The following is a 17,526-nucleotide window of genomic DNA, read 5'->3' on the forward strand; positions in this document are numbered from 1 at the left end:
TTGGTGGATTATTTTGTTGTCATTTCTGTTGTTCGGATTATTAGGATTGTAATTCGGATTTTGTCCTGTGTCAAACCTTCTTATCTTTCCATTTTTCGTCATAGCGGTTTGTTCAAGTTTTGTCCAGGTTGTTTAGGATTTTATTTCGGTTTGTTTTGTTTTTTCAAACCATTTCACCGGTAATCTAATACAAAAGCCGGTCTTTTATTATTTCCAGTCATCTTTTTGTTTAGTCCTTCTATCATTTTTGTTCAGCGCCGATTCTAGTGACATGACATGCGCACACAGTTTGGGCCTAATCTTAAAAGTTAATCATAAAACCTCGGAAAGGCGATCAAAGCATTTAAAGGAAATAAGTACGGTTTGAGATTATTCAGAGCTCGAGTCATGTGGAACTAGGGCAAGTTAAACACAAAGAAAACCGTTAAAAGCAAAGATTCGCCAAATTGGCATGAGGGTCGTTCATAATAATGAGAATGAGAGTGTCGCTCAACGGTGCTTTAGAAGTGACAAATGAACAAACAGATGTTGAATATAATTGTTAAGTCCAGCACCATCAGAAGAGGCTACGAATTTAAATTGTGTTGTTTGCACTTGGCATGTTTTGAAGACTGGAATGACGAAGGCATTTTGTTCTGCTACCTAAACACTTTATCCTTCGTTATCCCTTTTGAGCCTTATTTATTTTTCTTTCATACCCCTCGTTCGGAATCAGTAGCAACGAGAAAAAAAGAGAAAGAAAGAAAACAACAAAACGAAAAAAAGAGAAAAAAAAGAAAAGAAAATGATAACAAAGAAAAAAAGAAAGATGAAAAAGAGGAATTGGGAACTACGTTTGACCTGATTCCTCAAAGAGGATACGTAGGCGCTTAACGGCTCGGTCATAGTTTTGAAAAAAAAAATCAATCAATTAAGATATCCCCAAGCAAGAAACTGGGCAGAGGTTGAGTTCGTTGTAAATAAATCTAGTTCCGAAGGTTGTAATAAATGACCCAAAATCGATGAATTTTTTTTTTTGAGCCTTTAATACCCTTTTTTGTTTTCTAGCCCTATCGAAAACCCACATTACGGTCCAAAGAAAGACCTTCTGATCAGTCTTCAAAAGATGTCAAGTCAGACAAATGAAGAGTCTTACCGGCGAACATAATATTCTGTTCCACAGCAGAAATGACTCTAACCTCCAGCAGAAAGAGTCATACCGGCGACACTCCAAATCCCCAACTGGGAAGTGATACAAATGAGAGAGTCTTATCGGTGAAAACCTTCACGGGCACCATAAGGCGATGAAAACTGAGAGAAAAACCAAAAATGAGAGAGACTTGATAGTGAAAACCCTTCGGGCACTACAAGTCGAATAAGATTGAGAATCAGATGGGGAATTGCCAATTGAGGATCTTGAAAGATGATTTGCGGTAGAGGATAGGCCACATGTGCATGTCATGACCATTAGAGTCGGTATCTGTATTTGATAGGTTTTTATTTATAGTTTCTTTTGTTAAAGAGTCATCTTTTTCCTTTGTCTTTTTATTCTGTCCCCCTTTATCTTTTTCCTTTCATAGAAAAATCCCCAATAGAGTCTGTTTGGTCAGAACAAGTATGAATTGACTTCAAAATATGCCATCAGCTTTCCAAATATGCAAGATGAGATCTGACTAGTACATCCAAGTGGTATAGTCAGCAAGGAACAAGCGCGAGGCCAGTGTCAAAAAAGATATCCCCAGCAAAAGGGAATTGACAAAAGATTGACAAGTGTCAAGAGGGATACCCTTGCCAAAATCAAAGGTTATAAACCTCAAGGCCGAAGCCCGTGGGCAAATCAAGGAGAGCAATGAGCATGATTTGGGAAATTCATACTAGACTAAAAGGTCGGGGAAATGCCAGTTTCTGAGCTATGTCACAAAAGAAGAGGGATATCCCCAGCAGAAAGGGATTATCCCCAGCAAATAATATCATTCCCAACAAGTTGTGGAGAACAGAGCAAGGAAGGAGAAAGGGAACTCCATCACAACCAACCACCGCGTTTTAAACTAACAAATTTTGTTTGATTTGAAGCAGGTAGAAGAGATGGCATTGATGCCAGAAATGCATGCACAGGGATATTATCAAACTGGGGCAGAAAATTTTCCTTCCATTTAGAAAATTTTCTGGAAGTCAGGTACCCATTCGGGGAAGAATAAAAGATAACGCCAGTCTCGAGGGAAGTGGTCTTAGAACCAGTGTTGCCCCCAACATAATAAGTTTCAATGGAGGAAGTTGTTCCCCAGCAAAGGGATGAAACTTGAGCTCAGAAAAAGCAAGAGGCCAACATCATTCCCAACGGCCTTCCGAAGAGTGAAGCACTAGTTCTGAAGGAATCAAAATCCCCCGGCAGTGTTATCCTCAACAGCGTTATCCCCAGCTGATAACATGTTACCCCCCAACGGGTAAGTAAATAATCCCCCAACAGTGTTATCCCTAGCAGTTTCGAGGAGTCCAACACAAGGTTGGAAAGTCGGTATCCTCAGCGGTTCCTTTCGGGGAAAGGCAAAATGACTCTCAAGGGAGGTAGTCTTCGAAGGAAGAAGCTATGCAAAAACAAAACAAAGAATAAAATAATAATAATAAAAACAAAAAAAAAGAATAAAAAGATAATAATGAAAAAAAGAAGAAAAGGAAAGTCATCCCCATCAAAATAATCCCCTAGCAGTTTCGAGGGAAGACAACACAGGTAAGTAAATAATTCAGGAAGAAGGAAATGGTTCACGCATAGGAGACGCACTTCCTAAGCGAAGATTTCATTAATAGGAGACGCATTTCCTAGTTTGAAATCATTAGAGTTTTACCCATAGGAGATGCATTTCCTCCTAAGTTTAGTTTTTACCCATAGGAGATGCATTTCCTCCTAAGTTTGTTTTAGTTTCACCCATAGGAGACGCATTTCCTCCTAAGTTTGTTTTTACCCATAGGAGATGCATTTCCTCCTAAGTTGGTTTTAGTTTCACCCATAGGAGACGCATTTCCTCCTAAGTTTATTTTACCCATAGGAGATGCATTTCCTCTTAAGTTGTATGCAAAAAAAAAGCAAAAAAAAAAGAATAAAAAGTATATACAAAAAGATACAAAAAAAAGACCTAGTCTGATGAACCTTCTCCTAGGATCAAAATCTTAGTCTGACGAATTTTTCTCCTAAGATAGAGACCTAGTCTAATGAACCTTCTCCTAGGATCAAAATCTTAGTCTGATGAATTTTTCTCCTAAGATAGAGACCTAGTCTGACGAACCTTCTCCTAGGATCAAAATCTTAGTCTAATGATTCTTTCTCCTAAGATAATAAAAAACAAGACCTAGTCCGATAAATTTTCTCCTAGGATCAAAAAAAAGAGCCATTTTTAGCTTTTTAGATTATCAATGTTTAATTTTCCTAAAGCTAGGCTCCCACCTGTATAACGAGAGGAATACATTTCAGTCTTTTCATTTCAAGTGTTGAAGCCAGGCGCCCACCTGTATAACAAGGGAATACATTCCATGTCGTACCAATAGGAGACGCACTTCCCAGCTTGGCTTTTCAGGTTATATTTTATTTTAGGAGACTCACTTCCTAAATTGAGATTTTACTCGTAGGAGATGCACATCCTAGTCTAGTCTTTAGTTCACTCTCAGCACTGCATCAGTAGTATCAGTGAGTTACGATTTTGCTAACAACTCACAAACCTTCCCAGTGCAAACTGGGTTAGGAAATTTCAGTTGTGTTGTTTGTTTTGGTTGTCAGGAGCCTGCCTGTAGAGCGGAGGTTGTTATACGTCGAAGATTGAAGAAGTTAGGGGTCCGCCTGTAGAACAGAGGAACATCGTTCAAGGTCAAGTCGTAACCCATTGGAAGGCAGAAGACTACAACAAAAATCCCCAGCATTCAATCCAAGTTAGAAACAACAAGAAGCTCGCCTCAAGAATGCGAGTCAACAGTCTGAGATAGTCAGCAAAAGCTAGTCACAAAAACAAAAAACAAAACAAAAAAAGAAAGAAGAAGAAAAAAAAAGAAAAAATGAATCCAAAGTACGGAAGTGGAGAACAGATGTGGTCTGCTCAAGAACTAGCACCTACAACTAGCAAGTGTCAAGGTTCAAATCCAAAGTCTGTATGAAGCACCATTCAAGACTCAAGACCAAGTTTCAGAAGACTTAAAGATAGGAATCCTTGTAACTAGTAGCTGATAGGCTTAGTTAGTCTTTTTCAGTTTTCATCTTTGATGTAATGACAGGACCGCGGACCGGAACCTCAACGGAACGGCACCTCGATCGGCTCTTCACCTCGGTACACTTTACCATCTCTCTCATTTCCGAACTACACGTGGCCTGATTCCTGTATAACCACGGATATGTAGGCAGCTCAGATACAAGGGCTCGGTCACATTCCCTTCTTTTCCTTAGTGTAGTCCGTCCAAGTAATGGTCGGGTCAAAAACATGTCTAGTCGTTCTTTGTCGGAAAACTCTTCGTGTTTCCAGTCAAAGAGGGGCAGCTGTAGACACGTGATTTTTGACCCTCCCCGAGAATTTTCATATTTTTAGCGTGAATATTTGAAATTGGGTCTAATATAGCTATTTGGACTACTTTACTTTATTTCATTGCAAAAAAGAAAAATTACAAAAAATATATATATAAATTTTTAGTTTATGTATTTCTCATAAACTTGAAAAATACAAAAAATAGTACCTTATCTTGTACTTTACATAATTTCAAAAATTTCCAAAAAATATAGTTCTATTAATGTTTTGTAGTCATTTTAATTTTGAAAAAATACAAAAAATATTGCTTTATATTTTATCTTTATATAAAAACGAAAATTACAAAAAAAATAGTTTTATTAATATTTTGTAGCTATTTTAATCTTGAAAAAATATTTAAAAAAAAAGATATAGTTTTGTTTTAAATATTAGTCTTATTTTTGGTAGTTATTTTGCTTACATAGGATTAGTTAAACAACGTCGTGTTCTTATTCTCGAATCCGGGCAAAAGAATAATATTCGGGTTCAAACTACCCGGTTTTTGGCCTAATTTTCGGACCTAGCCCATAAGAATCCGAGTCCACCACACATGGGGGACACGCGTGGGGAACACGGACGGAACACCGTACACGGGGAACCCCACCGCGCATGGGGGACACAAATCTTGGACCCCTACACACGTGGGGTCCATTTTTTGGCAAAGGGTACAAAAATACACGGGAAGGCAAAGGAAAAAACGGACAGACTTTGAAATTTTTTTGGAGGAGGAGCACTATTCATCATCTCCTCCAAAAGCAAAACCTAAGAAAAACCCTAACAAACCCTACTCCAAAAACCACCAGCCCCCACTCCCCTGACGCCATAAACACCACCCAAACGACCCCTTGCTCCCCAGCAATGAATCAAACCCAGCGACCATAACCCCACTCCCCCACATCGTCGCTGCCCTTCGAGCGTGGCTGCTCAATCAGTCCAGCAAACGACCACCTCCAAACGACCCTACACCAAACAGACCCTTCCACCACCAAAACCACCATAAACAACATCACCAAACGACCACCCCGTCTCCTCCCAAACTCCATCGCAACCAGTCTGTCACCTTCCCCATCACCCTCCCATTGTGAAACCACCATCACCATCGTCGACCACTGTCCAAACCACCACCAAACAGGCCCGTTAGCAGCCCTCCCCCTCGTTGTCACTGCCCTGTTCGTCAGCCCCACGCACAGCCCGAACAAAAACCAGCAGTTTCACCATTTTCAGTCCAACGAGCAGCTATTGCTGCGTGCCAAACAGTCGTTGCTGCGTTTTCGAGCAGTTGTTGCTGCGTGTCTTCGCCTTTGTCGCCAACGACCCCTCATATTCCCAGCAACCAGTAGCAGCGTCGTCACTGCCTGTCGACCCTACGTCCAAACGCCATAACTATTGTCATCACTTTCTTCTTCATTCAGCCCGTCGACTCTACTGTTGCGTTGCCAGTCGGGCAGCAGCTGTTGCTGCTTTGCCGAGCAGCTGTGGCTGCTTTGTCGAGCAGCTGTGGCCACATTTCTTCTCCTTCGTCGACCACTGGCCAAACGACCCTCCATAGCTGCCCCTTCCTCAAGCCAAATGACCACCTAAGCCAGCCTCTCCTCGTCTCAAAACCCCCAGAAATGACCAACTAGGCGGCCATGAAACCATTCTTGAGGTTGTCGTTCGTGTTATGAGTTCCGTCGAGGTTGTTGCTGTCCATTTTTTGCGAGTTCGAGATGTTGAAACTCAACGTTGCTGTTAAACGTGAGTATTCATGTTACGGCTCGGTATGTCCTTTGCTTTCACGTCTTGTCTCGGTAAATTTGAGTAGTAGTAATATACTTGTCATATTTTCAAGTTTATATCGTCATGTTAGTTTATCACTGATTGTTAATGTTATGTTCTGTTGTTAACTTTATATTTCGTTTATCACTGATTGTCAGATGTTTGCCATTTATTGTTAGATTACTAGCTTATATTTCATTAAGCTAGATTAAGAAGAAAGAGAATGATAGTTTAAAAAAATAGCGTCCAATTAGTGATTTGTGGCAACGTTGGTGTTTATATGTAATTAGATTAAAGGAACCGGGAGTGCATTTCATGTGACCCGACTCCAATTTGGAACGAGGTTAAATAGAACTTGTCGTGAACCACGAGTGCATTACATATAACATGGCTTGCAATATGTTTTAAGTAATCTTGAATTAACTCTTTAAATAAGTATAGCGGAATGTAGTTCTCTTTTAAAAAATATAAATGAGACGAGCCTCGCTAAATAAATCACACATCGCCGGGGCCTTCAATAAAATACATAACCATTGACTAGACTTTGGACTTGGCCGTTTAATGAACCTTCACGGCCTCTTCGTAAAATAACAATACGTTAGTCTCTTTAGGACGCGCCTTAATAAACCTTACCTTCTTAAACTCGGGTGCACATTTATGTGACCCAAATCCAAATCTCAACGGAGTCGAAATGTGTCTCTAATCACGGGTACATTGATTGTGACGTGGTTCGAGATGCGTGTCCATGACGTTGCCAATTCTTTTTAAAAAAATAAGAATGAGATGAGCCTCGCCAAATAAAAAATACAAAATTGTGGGGCCCTCAATAAATATTTGCCTTAAAATTGCTTAGACTTCGGGATGGATCGTTTAATAAAATTCTACGGCCCCACCCAAAGTAAATGATACGCTAGTCGCTTTAGGCGCGCCTTTAATAATTTAATTTCCTTAAACTCGGGTGCACATTGATGTGACCCAAATCCAAATCTCAACGGAGTCAAAGTGTGTCGACAACCACGGGTACATTGATTGTAACGCGGTTCGGGATACATTTTCACAACATTGCAATTCCTTTAAAAAATAATAATTATTATTATAAAAGAGGTCAAAAGTTAAAATTTGCACATAAGTTCATATATGTATAAAATCAGATAATCAAGCCGAATATAACAGTTGAGCGACCGTGCTAGAACTACGGAATTCGGGAATGCCTAACACCTTCTCCTGGGTTAACAGAATTCCTTATCCGGATTTCTGGTACGTAGACTGTAATATGGAGTCATTCTTTTCCTCGATTCGGGATTAAAATTGGTGACTTGGGACACCCTAAATCTCCCAAGTGGCGACTCTGAAATAAATAAACCAATCCCGTTTTCGATTGTCCTTTAATTGGAAAAATTCCCTTGTACCCACGCGGGGGCGGAAAAAGGAGGTGTGACATTGTTTATTTGTCAATTTTTGTTTCTTCTCTGCATTCCCTTAGGAGTAATAGAGGTGTAGTAGGGTGCAATCTTAATGTTTCTTTAATTACTAATTTTAGATACTTCAACTCTTCTAGATCAGAATACTCAAATGTTCTCTTTCCTTTTAGGACTTCTCTAACTTTAAGTTATGCTTTAGCCATAACACTTGGATTTATTATCATTTCAGCCAACTGTCATGACCTGCCACACCATCATGCAACATAGGTGCCACTTGGCATATATTTTTGCCATATGGAATGGTAACATAAGTTAAGGACTAGATCTTGGTGGAATATTCTAGAACTATGGAGAATTTCCTTGGAAATGTTCTAGATATTTATGCACTTGTAGTAAGGTTCTAGAGAAATATAGAGTTTCCTTAGGAAGACCCACCCTATAGAATTGTTAGAAAAGTCCTTAGAAGATTCTAGCTATGTAGAATATTCTAGAGAAGGACTTATTTGTAAATACGGAAGGACTTGTAGAACAATTATTATTTACATACTAGCCCCTAGGTGATTAGTATAAATAGGGGGCATTCATTTGTAATTCATCAACCAAGCAAGACAATCAAGTTCTCTCTAATACAAAACTTCTTTTAACAATTCTCTTGTGTTCTAACATTCTCTTGGCGATCTTGAGTGTAGTAAGGCTAACTTGGCATAGCAAGAACGTGAGCAAGCTATGCAAGATCGTGAGCGAGTTGCCAAGTGCCGCACGTGCGCTTAGTTTAAGACTAAGGACGTGACAATGTGGTATCAGAGCAAAGGTTATGACTAAGGAATTTAGAAAGAATACAAGAGATTGCTAGAAGGAAGTTTTGTAGGGAACCATGGCCGGAAGGGCTTGGTACTTGCAGAAGGGATCAACACGAAGGTCCCTAAGCGAAAGCAGTATGGTGGTGCACGGGCTGCACGCGAGGTGACAGACTGGCGGAAGCTAAGGGAGCTCCGAGAGAGGCCATAATTCAGGAGTATGTACGCGAGTTCACTACCTTAATGCTGCAAATCTCATCATTGTCCGAGGAAGATTTCCTCTTCTACTTCATGGATAGGTTGCAAAATTGGGCAAAACATAAGTTAAGAAGACATCAAATAGCTAATGTGAACGGGTCAATCGGAGTGGCCTAGTCACTTATTGACTTCAATATGGAGCCTGCCAAGTCCAAAGAAGGCAACGCCAAGAGGGATGAGGGAGATCATGATAAGGACAACGAGAAATGCATAGCCGAGGTATACAAGGGTAATGGCAAGGGGCCATCCCACAACGGACATGGGTCTAAGAGAAACGACAAGGGGTTGAAAAATGGTAGGGAGTACGTGCCTAAAGGAGGGTGCTACTTCTGTGAAGGATCACATTGGGCAAGTGAATGCTCCGAGTTGGGGAAGCTTGCAGCAATGATAGGGAACTTTGCTTAAGCACATAAGGATGACACAGGGGAAACCGCCTGTATTTGAGGTATGCGGTTGGAATCTAAGCCGAAAGTAGGGGATTCTAAAGCCTATCTTGGCACCATGCAAATGGAGCATGGTGGCAGCAAGAAAAGTTGGACGGACATAGTTGAAGAGGATGGCGAGTTATAAAGTGATGGCATGCTATTGGACTCAGACAATGCACCAAGCAGAGGGTTCAAGTTTGCCAGTAAGGTTGGACCACGGAGGGCAGCAAAATAGGGAGTGGAAGCATGGACTCGATTCTTGAGAAGCTGCTAGACTTGGTGAGTCATGGGAAGATTCAGGTCAAGAGCAATGAGGGGCATCCGATAGGCGGAGGATGGAGGCCATCATGGCTAGCTGTCCAAAGTACAAACGGCGTAAAAAGAAAGGTAGCCAGTACCTTGTGAAATCGGAAGGAGAACCGCTTCATAGGGCATCATGGCTAGTGGACAAAGATCTCTGGCGACGCCAAGGCAAGGTGCGCACATATGTGTCGATGCTTTGTGCCAAGGGCGGCACAAAATTGGGTGGGAGAGAGTGTCATGAACCGCCACACCATCATGAAACATAGGTGCCACTTGGCATATATTTTTGCCATATGGAATGGTTACATAAGTTAGGGACTAGTTCCAGGTGCTCTAGCTGCACTACGGGTACGTCCTCGGCCTCTACCCCGACCTCTGACGGCTATAGTAGGAAGATTCTAGAGAAATATAGAGGTTTCCTAGGAAGACCCTAGAACCCTATAGAATTGTCAAGAAAGTCCTTGGAAGATTCTAGCTATGTAGAATATTCTAGAGAAGGACTTATTTGTAAATACGAAAGGACTTGTAGAACAATTATTATTTATATACTAGCCCCTATGTCACGACCCCAGTTCTCCCTCTGTGAACTGTCGTGACGTCACCTAGTCTCTATGACTAGGTAAGCCTAACAAGTGCGGAAATAAAATTGAAACTTGCAGAAATATAAATAAAGGAAAACCATGAATAACCAAAAAGGGAAGCAATATATAGAAAGTCGCTCGGCGTATACGTCACGACATCTCAAACTTCTATAACACTATCCCAAAACCCGAAAACTTATGGGAACACAAGCTAGAAGAAATACAGTAAAGTGCTCTAATCTCCAGAATGTCTACATCAATAGTAAGATAGAAAGGCTAACACTACATGATAGAATAAAGATAGAGACTCCTTGGTCTACGGACGCGACAAATGTACCTCGAAGTCTCCGAAAGATATCCCTGCCTCAAGTGTGATAAGCCTGGGTATAGGTACCTGGATCTGCACATGAAAAACATGCGCAGAAAGGGCCATGAGTACACCACAACGGTACTCAGTAAGTGCCAAGCCTAACCTCGATCGGGTAGTGACAAGGAAGGTCAAGGACCTACTGAGGTAAATAATAATAAACATGACAGGATAAGATAAACAGTATAAATGAGAATCTACAGTAAGGATCTATATAGTATGATAAGAGTACAATAACGGAAACAGAAATAAAGGCATAACACAAACCAGTGACAGAATCGGAGGCAACAGCCTCGGTACGGGCAGGAATGGCATAGTATCTAGCTTGGCCTCCCCCTCGAGGGCGACCTCTACCTCCCCGACCTCCACCTCTAGCTGGTTGAGCAGGTGGGGTAGCAAATGGAGTTGTAACCATAGCTTGAGAACTCTGCGGGGCACGCTGTGGCTGAGAAGTCTGTGGGGGGTGCACTCCTCCCAAGTTTAGGGTAATCCCTCAAAACAAGCTCTGGGAGGACATGGTAATTGTGACTGGCTCGGGCCAGGTCTGCTAGACTGACCTCTGAAAGCACCCCGCGCAATAGGTGTGCTAGAAATCGGAGGTGCATAATAAGGCTCCTGAGGCCTAGGAGGAGCTGGAGCACTACTGGCTGCTGGAAGAGCTGAATGAATGGGGCGACTCATATAACCCCTACCATGACGACCTGAAGCTGGGTCACGGGCACCTGAGAAATGGCCCGACTCTCGAGACTTCTTGGCCTCCCTCTCCTCCTTCTCCCTAACATGCATACTCTCAATCCTCCTAGCAATGTTCACCACCTGCTGATAAGAAATATCCATATCCAACTCACGAGCCATGCTAGACCTGATGCTGGGAATAAGCCCCTCAATAAACCGGCAAACCCTCTCGCGAACAATAGCAACCAAGGCTGGTGCATGCCTAGCCAAACTGGTGTAACAGACAACATACTCTGAAACAGTCATAGAACCCTGGCGCAAATGCTCAAACTCTATGATTTGTGCATCCTTGAGGCTCTGAGGAACATACTCTCTCAAGAACAAATCCGAAAACTGAGCCCAAGTCAGTGAAGCAGACTCATCTGGACTATCTAACTCATAGGTGCGCCACCAATCATAGGCGGCTCTTCGAAGCTAGAAAGTAGTGAAAGAAACCCCGCTCGATCCTGAAATACCCATAGTACAGAGAATGCGGTAACACTCATCAAGAAATCCCAGAACATCCTCCGATGCTAGACCACTGAACTCAGGGGGCTTGTACCTCTTGAACCTATCAAGCCTCAACTGCCCCTGCTCATAAGCCGCTGCCATGCCCTCAGGATGAACTGGCACTGCAGGCGGTACATAAATAATCTCAAAGGCCTGCTCAACATGCACTCGCTGCTCAGGAGTACGGGAGACGGGAGTCTGTGCTCATTCCCCTGCCTAGTATGTAGTTACAGCAAGGGAAAACAACCCTACCTGAGCCAAAGTGGTGTACATGCTCATGAACTGTGCCAGAGTCTCCTGAAGGGCTGGAGTAGTAGTAGCAATAGGTGTATCAGGCTCCTAGACTCCAGCTGGATCTGCTGGTGGTACCTCGGCGGCAGCTCGCGCAGGTGCTCTAGCTGCACTACGGGTACGTCCTCGGCCTCTACCCCGACCTCTGACGGCTATAGTAGGAAGATTCTAGAGAAATATAGAGGTTTCCTAGGAAGACCCTAGAACCCTATAGAATTGTCAAGAAAGTCCTTGGAAGATTCTAGCTATGTAGAATATTCTAGAGAAGGACTTATTTGTAAATACGAAAGGACTTGTAGAACAATTATTATTTATATACTAGCCCCTATGTCACGACCCCAGTTCTCCCTCTGTGAACTGTCGTGACGTCACCTAGTCTCTATGACTAGGTAAGCCTAACAAGTGCAGAAATAAAATTGAAACTTGCGGAAATATAAATAAAGGAAAACCAAGAATAACCAAAAAGGGAAGCAATATATAGAAAGTCGCTCGGCGTATACATCACGACATCTCAAACTTCTACAACACTATCTCAAAACCCGAAAACTCACAGGAACACAAGCTAGAAGAAATACAATAAAGTGCTCTAATCATCAGACTGTCTACATCAACAGTAAAATAGAAAGGCTAACACTACAGGATAGAATAAAGATAGAGACTCCTTGGTCTGCGGACGCGGCAGATGTACCTCAAAGTCTCCGAAAGATCTCCCTGCCTCAAGAGTGATAAGCCTGGGTAGAGGTACCTGGATCTGCACATGAAAACATGCGCAAAAAGGGGCATGAGTACACCACATCGGTACTCAGTAAGTGCCAAGCCTAACCTCGTTCGTGTAGTGACGAGGAAGGTCAGGTCCCTACTGAGGTAAATAATAATAAACATGATAGGATAAGATAAACAGTATAAATGAGAATCTATAGTAAGAATCTATACAGTATGATAAAAGTACAATAACGAAAACAGAAATAAAGGCATAACACAAGGAAAACACCGCTCACAGCAAGGATAATAACCGAGGATCTCTTGGTATCCTCAATATGTACACTAGGGATCTCTTGGTATCCTCAATAAATACACTAAGGATCTCTTGGTATCCTCAACACCCGTGCCAGGGATCTCTTGGTATCCCGCACCTCAGTCCAGATCATAAATACATGCAGGGGATCTCCCGGGATGCCGTTCCGTAGTCCCAAATTAAAACACACAGCAACAGCTCAAGAATATCAAAATAAATACTAAGTTTGTAACAAGTAAACAGTTAATTCTAGTCTAACATGCTTCACGTAATGCAATTAAGGCAGTTTAAGCAAATAGGCAATTAAGTCAACTAAGCATGCTTTTTCTAAACTAACACAGGTAAAGTTTACAAGTAGAATAAAAACAGATAAGAAAGGAACTTAGTTTAAATACTTAAAGTAAAACCGGATTTTCAACAATTAGCTCAAGTACACGCTCGTCACCTCACATACAAGGCATTTCAACTATTAAATATCATATCCTAAGGGGAAGGTCCTCCACACAAGGTTAGACAAGCCACTTACCTCGAACCGGCTCAAAATAAACTCGAAACCACACTTTTGCCACGAGTATCCGGCTCTAAATGGCCCAAATCTATTCAACTCAATTGCATATTGTAAATAACACCTCAAGTAACTGATTCTACAATTAAAGTCTAAGCTAATACACGAAATTATGTAAAATAACCAAAACGCCCCTCAGGCCCATGTCTCGGAATCGGGTGAAATTTGAATTTCCAGAAACAACGTACTCTCACGAGTCTATACATAACAAGAACACTGAAATCAGAGTCCAAATGACCCTTCAAATCCTCTTTTAAAGACCTCTTAAACTCAAGCCCTAATTACCCATTTTTCTCAAATTTTTCACCACTAATTAGGTCTTTAATCACATAAAAACGAGTTATGAAGTCAAGGATGTTACCTCCAAGCGATTCCCCTTTATTTTACTCAAAAATCACTATCAAAAGCTTCAAAAATGATTAGAAATGGTGGAAATAAACTCCCAAGTCGCGGAACCCCTTTTTAAAATAATGCCAGCAGTTTCCACATCTGCGGTCCCGCTTCTGTGGAATAAATGTCGCATATGCGACTTCCCACTTAAGGCCAGATTCCGCATCTGCGACCCTTTACCCGCAGGTGCGGTACCGCTTCTACGAAAAATATACATCATCTGCGATTCCTGGAGAGATGGCCAATTTTCGCTTCTGCGGCCCCGCATCTGCGGTCCCCAAACCGCAGATGCAAAAATTCCAGAAGGCCAGCTGCTGCACAACTTCAACTCCAAAATTTTCTCCGTTAACCATCCGAATTCATCCCGAGGCCCTCGGGACCTCAACCAAGGGCATCAACATATCCTAAAACCTTATTCAAACTTGTTCAGATCATCAAAACACTTCAAACAACATCAAAACAGCCAAAACACATCGGATTCAAGTCTAAGTTTTAAAAAATCTTCCGAATTCCGTTTTCGATCAAAAACCCAACCAAAACAGGTCCGAATGACCTAAAATTTTGTACATACATCCCAAATGACATAACGAAACTACTGCAACTCTCGGAATTCCATTCCGACCCTCGGATCAAAATTTCACTATCGAACCGGAAACTTCAAAAATTCGACCTTCGGCATTTCAAACCTAAATTAGCTACTGACCTCCAAAACACAATTCGAACATGCTCCTAACCCCGAAATCGCCCAACGAAGCTAACGAAACCATCAGATTTTCATTCCGATGTCATCTTCACACTGTTCTGACTACGGTCAGCTTTCCAACACTTAAACTCTCATTTAGGGACTAAGTGTCCCGAAACTCACCGAAATTCAAAACCGAACATCCCGACAATTCACATTAGCAGAAATAAACTTGGGAAAAGCAGTTAATAGGGGATCAAGGCGTTAATTCTTAAGACGACCGGCTGGGTCGTCACACCCTAGGTGGTTAGTATAAATAGGGGGCATTCATTTGTAATTCATCAACCAAGCAAGACAATCAAGTTCTCTCTAATACAAAGCTTTCTTTAACAATTCTCTTGTGTTCTAACATTCTCTTAGCGATCTTGAGTGTAGTAAGGCTGACTTGGCATAGCAATAACATGAGCAAGTTGTGCAAGATCGTGAGCGAGTTGCCAAATGCCGCACGTGCGCTTAGTTTAAGACTAAGGACGTGACACAATGCCCAAATAATTGTTGTAGATGAGGTTTCACCTCCTGCTAAGAACATGTCCTGCATGTAAAGAAAACTATTAAGATATATACAATTTCTAACGTTTCAATATTATACTCTAGCATAAATTTTAACTTCAGTGTTTAAATACTACTATAAATAATAAAATGAAAAGAAGAAAGAAAGAAATATCTCATATGACATTAGACTTACAAAAATAACACCTTTGATATTCTAATTTGTGATTGGAGTTCCCAATTGCCCGCTCTCTATGACTCATAGTAGAACATCGATCAAATCTTCACCTCCAGACTCACCATTGCCCTTCTTCCCAATTATTTGAGTTTTTCAATGCTCATTAATGAAATTCTCCAAAATTACATCTATCTTTGTATGAACCTTCAACATTTTGGACTTAAATCCACTGATCTCATGAAGCCATTTTCGGAAAGGGAACATATCAGCCAAGTGAAATCCACAAACTAATAATGCTACATCTTTCTCCAACATTATCAACTTATCTTGATCATGGATCACTTTCCCGACCTACAAGTTACCGAACTTGTAAACCAAAATATTTTGTCTGATAAGTTGATTAATGAGTCATCAGGAGTCGAATTAATCGAGTAAATGAGACTTGACATCTCTTCCTGTCGAATTGAATTAAATGACTTGACCGTATTTGCACTAAGAAGTTCCAGGACGCACACTTTGCGCATATTTCTCCAGTATTCACCATATGGACAGGTTCCAATGTCTGTGTATTTATAGAAAATAATATCTCCAGACATAAATTCAGGCCTAGTAGCAAAGTTAAGGTCTTGACTCTTGAGCTTTCATAATTTCGTTTGCCATCTCAAGTGAAGATACAACAATGATCGATATTTCTCCAAGACGTAAGTGAAAGATCGGTCCATATCTTCCCGATAGACTTCTAAGAGTATGATGTATTGGAAGGCGACCATTCATTAATTGGTGCAAGTTCTCGATTAAAGGTAGACTCCATGGCCTAGGAGGCAGGGCCGGCTTTGATGCACAAGCCACTAAGGCAAGTCCTTTGGGCCCCCAATTTTTGAGGACCCCATATTTTAGTAATAGTTATTAATTGTAGGAATTTGATGTATAGGATTTGTTACACAAATAGTCGACAAGATTCAATGTTTATTTTTCCTAGCTGATATACGAGGCATTTGCATCTATACCCGCTTTCTGGATCACGTTTTAACTTATATAAGCTTTACAAAAAAAATTACAAACGTACCCACTTTTCGAGTAACTTCAGGCATACGAGCCTGAAGTAGCAAAGGCAATCACGCAAACTTCAACATTCTAGTAGACGAGCCTGAAGTAGCAAAAATTGATGAACCAAGTGTTGACTGAAGTTTTTATTTGTAATTGCTGAACTTAATCATTCTAATAGCTAAAGTTTTGTTCTCATATTTGCTGAACTTCAGCATGTTTTAGCTGAAGTTTTTGTTTGTAATTACTGAACTTAATCATTCTAGTAGCTGAAGTTTTGTTCTCTATTTGCTGAGCTTCAGCATGTTTTAGCTGAAGTTTTGTTCTGTATTTGCTGAACTTCAGCATATTTTAGTTGAAGCTTTGTTATGTTTGTAATTAACTTCAGGGCTGAAGTTTGTTTTGTATTTGCTGAACTTCAGCATTCTAGGAGTTGAAGTTTTTGCTTATATTTGCTGAACTTCAGCATTCTTAGAGCCGAAGTTCTAAAATAGCAATGATAGGTTGTCATTAAGATCCAGATGCTATAATGGAATTATCAGGAAATTCAGCATTAAGAAGAACCATCTTTAATTCTATTTAGGGGGAATGAAATTTCATATGTACTTAACATAAAATTCATACCTTAGTGCTAAATCACTGTGTATTTCATATTCAATCAATAATACTTACACAGAGTCTCATGTGTTTGAGAGAGAAAAGAAGAAGAGGAAAAGAAAGGAGGAAGAAAGGAAACACAAGTAGCAGGAAGAAAGAGGCGCCTGAAGTTGTAAAAATTAGGGTATAGATTAAATAATTTTAAAAATATAGGTATAGGTTAAATGGGGGCGACCAAATAAACCGCCTCGTGCAATTTTTACCCGATATACATAGATTAGTACTGAATACTAGTATTTTATTCAAATATGTTACTTGTGTAATAAAATTTGCTATTATTGGGAAAATAATTCAAATATGGTAACAGTAATATAAATACTATTTTATAAGAGCCCTATCGTGTAAAAATCTCTAATTTGTTTATCAGAATTGGGTCAAATAAAAACAAAACAAAACGCATCATCATATACACGACATTAAAAATTGGAATTCTTTTAGGTGATATAAACTAGAACAGTGAAATGATTGAGGCACATACTTGAGGCATTGTCTTTCCCTAAT

The 17,526-nt window shown here is 40.7% G+C and overlaps 1 pseudogene; it reads right to left on the minus strand.

Annotated features, from left to right (window-relative positions):
- The window catches only part of LOC142182292 (premnaspirodiene oxygenase-like), a 34,455-nt pseudogene extending 16,943 nt beyond the window's left edge, over nt 1-17,512 (minus strand).
- Between the last annotated feature and the right edge of the window lie 14 nt (nt 17,513-17,526).

Source organism: Nicotiana tabacum, chromosome 6, assembly GCF_000715075.1.
Source record: "Nicotiana tabacum cultivar K326 chromosome 6, ASM71507v2, whole genome shotgun sequence".
NCBI lineage: Eukaryota > Viridiplantae > Streptophyta > Magnoliopsida > Solanales > Solanaceae > Nicotiana > Nicotiana tabacum.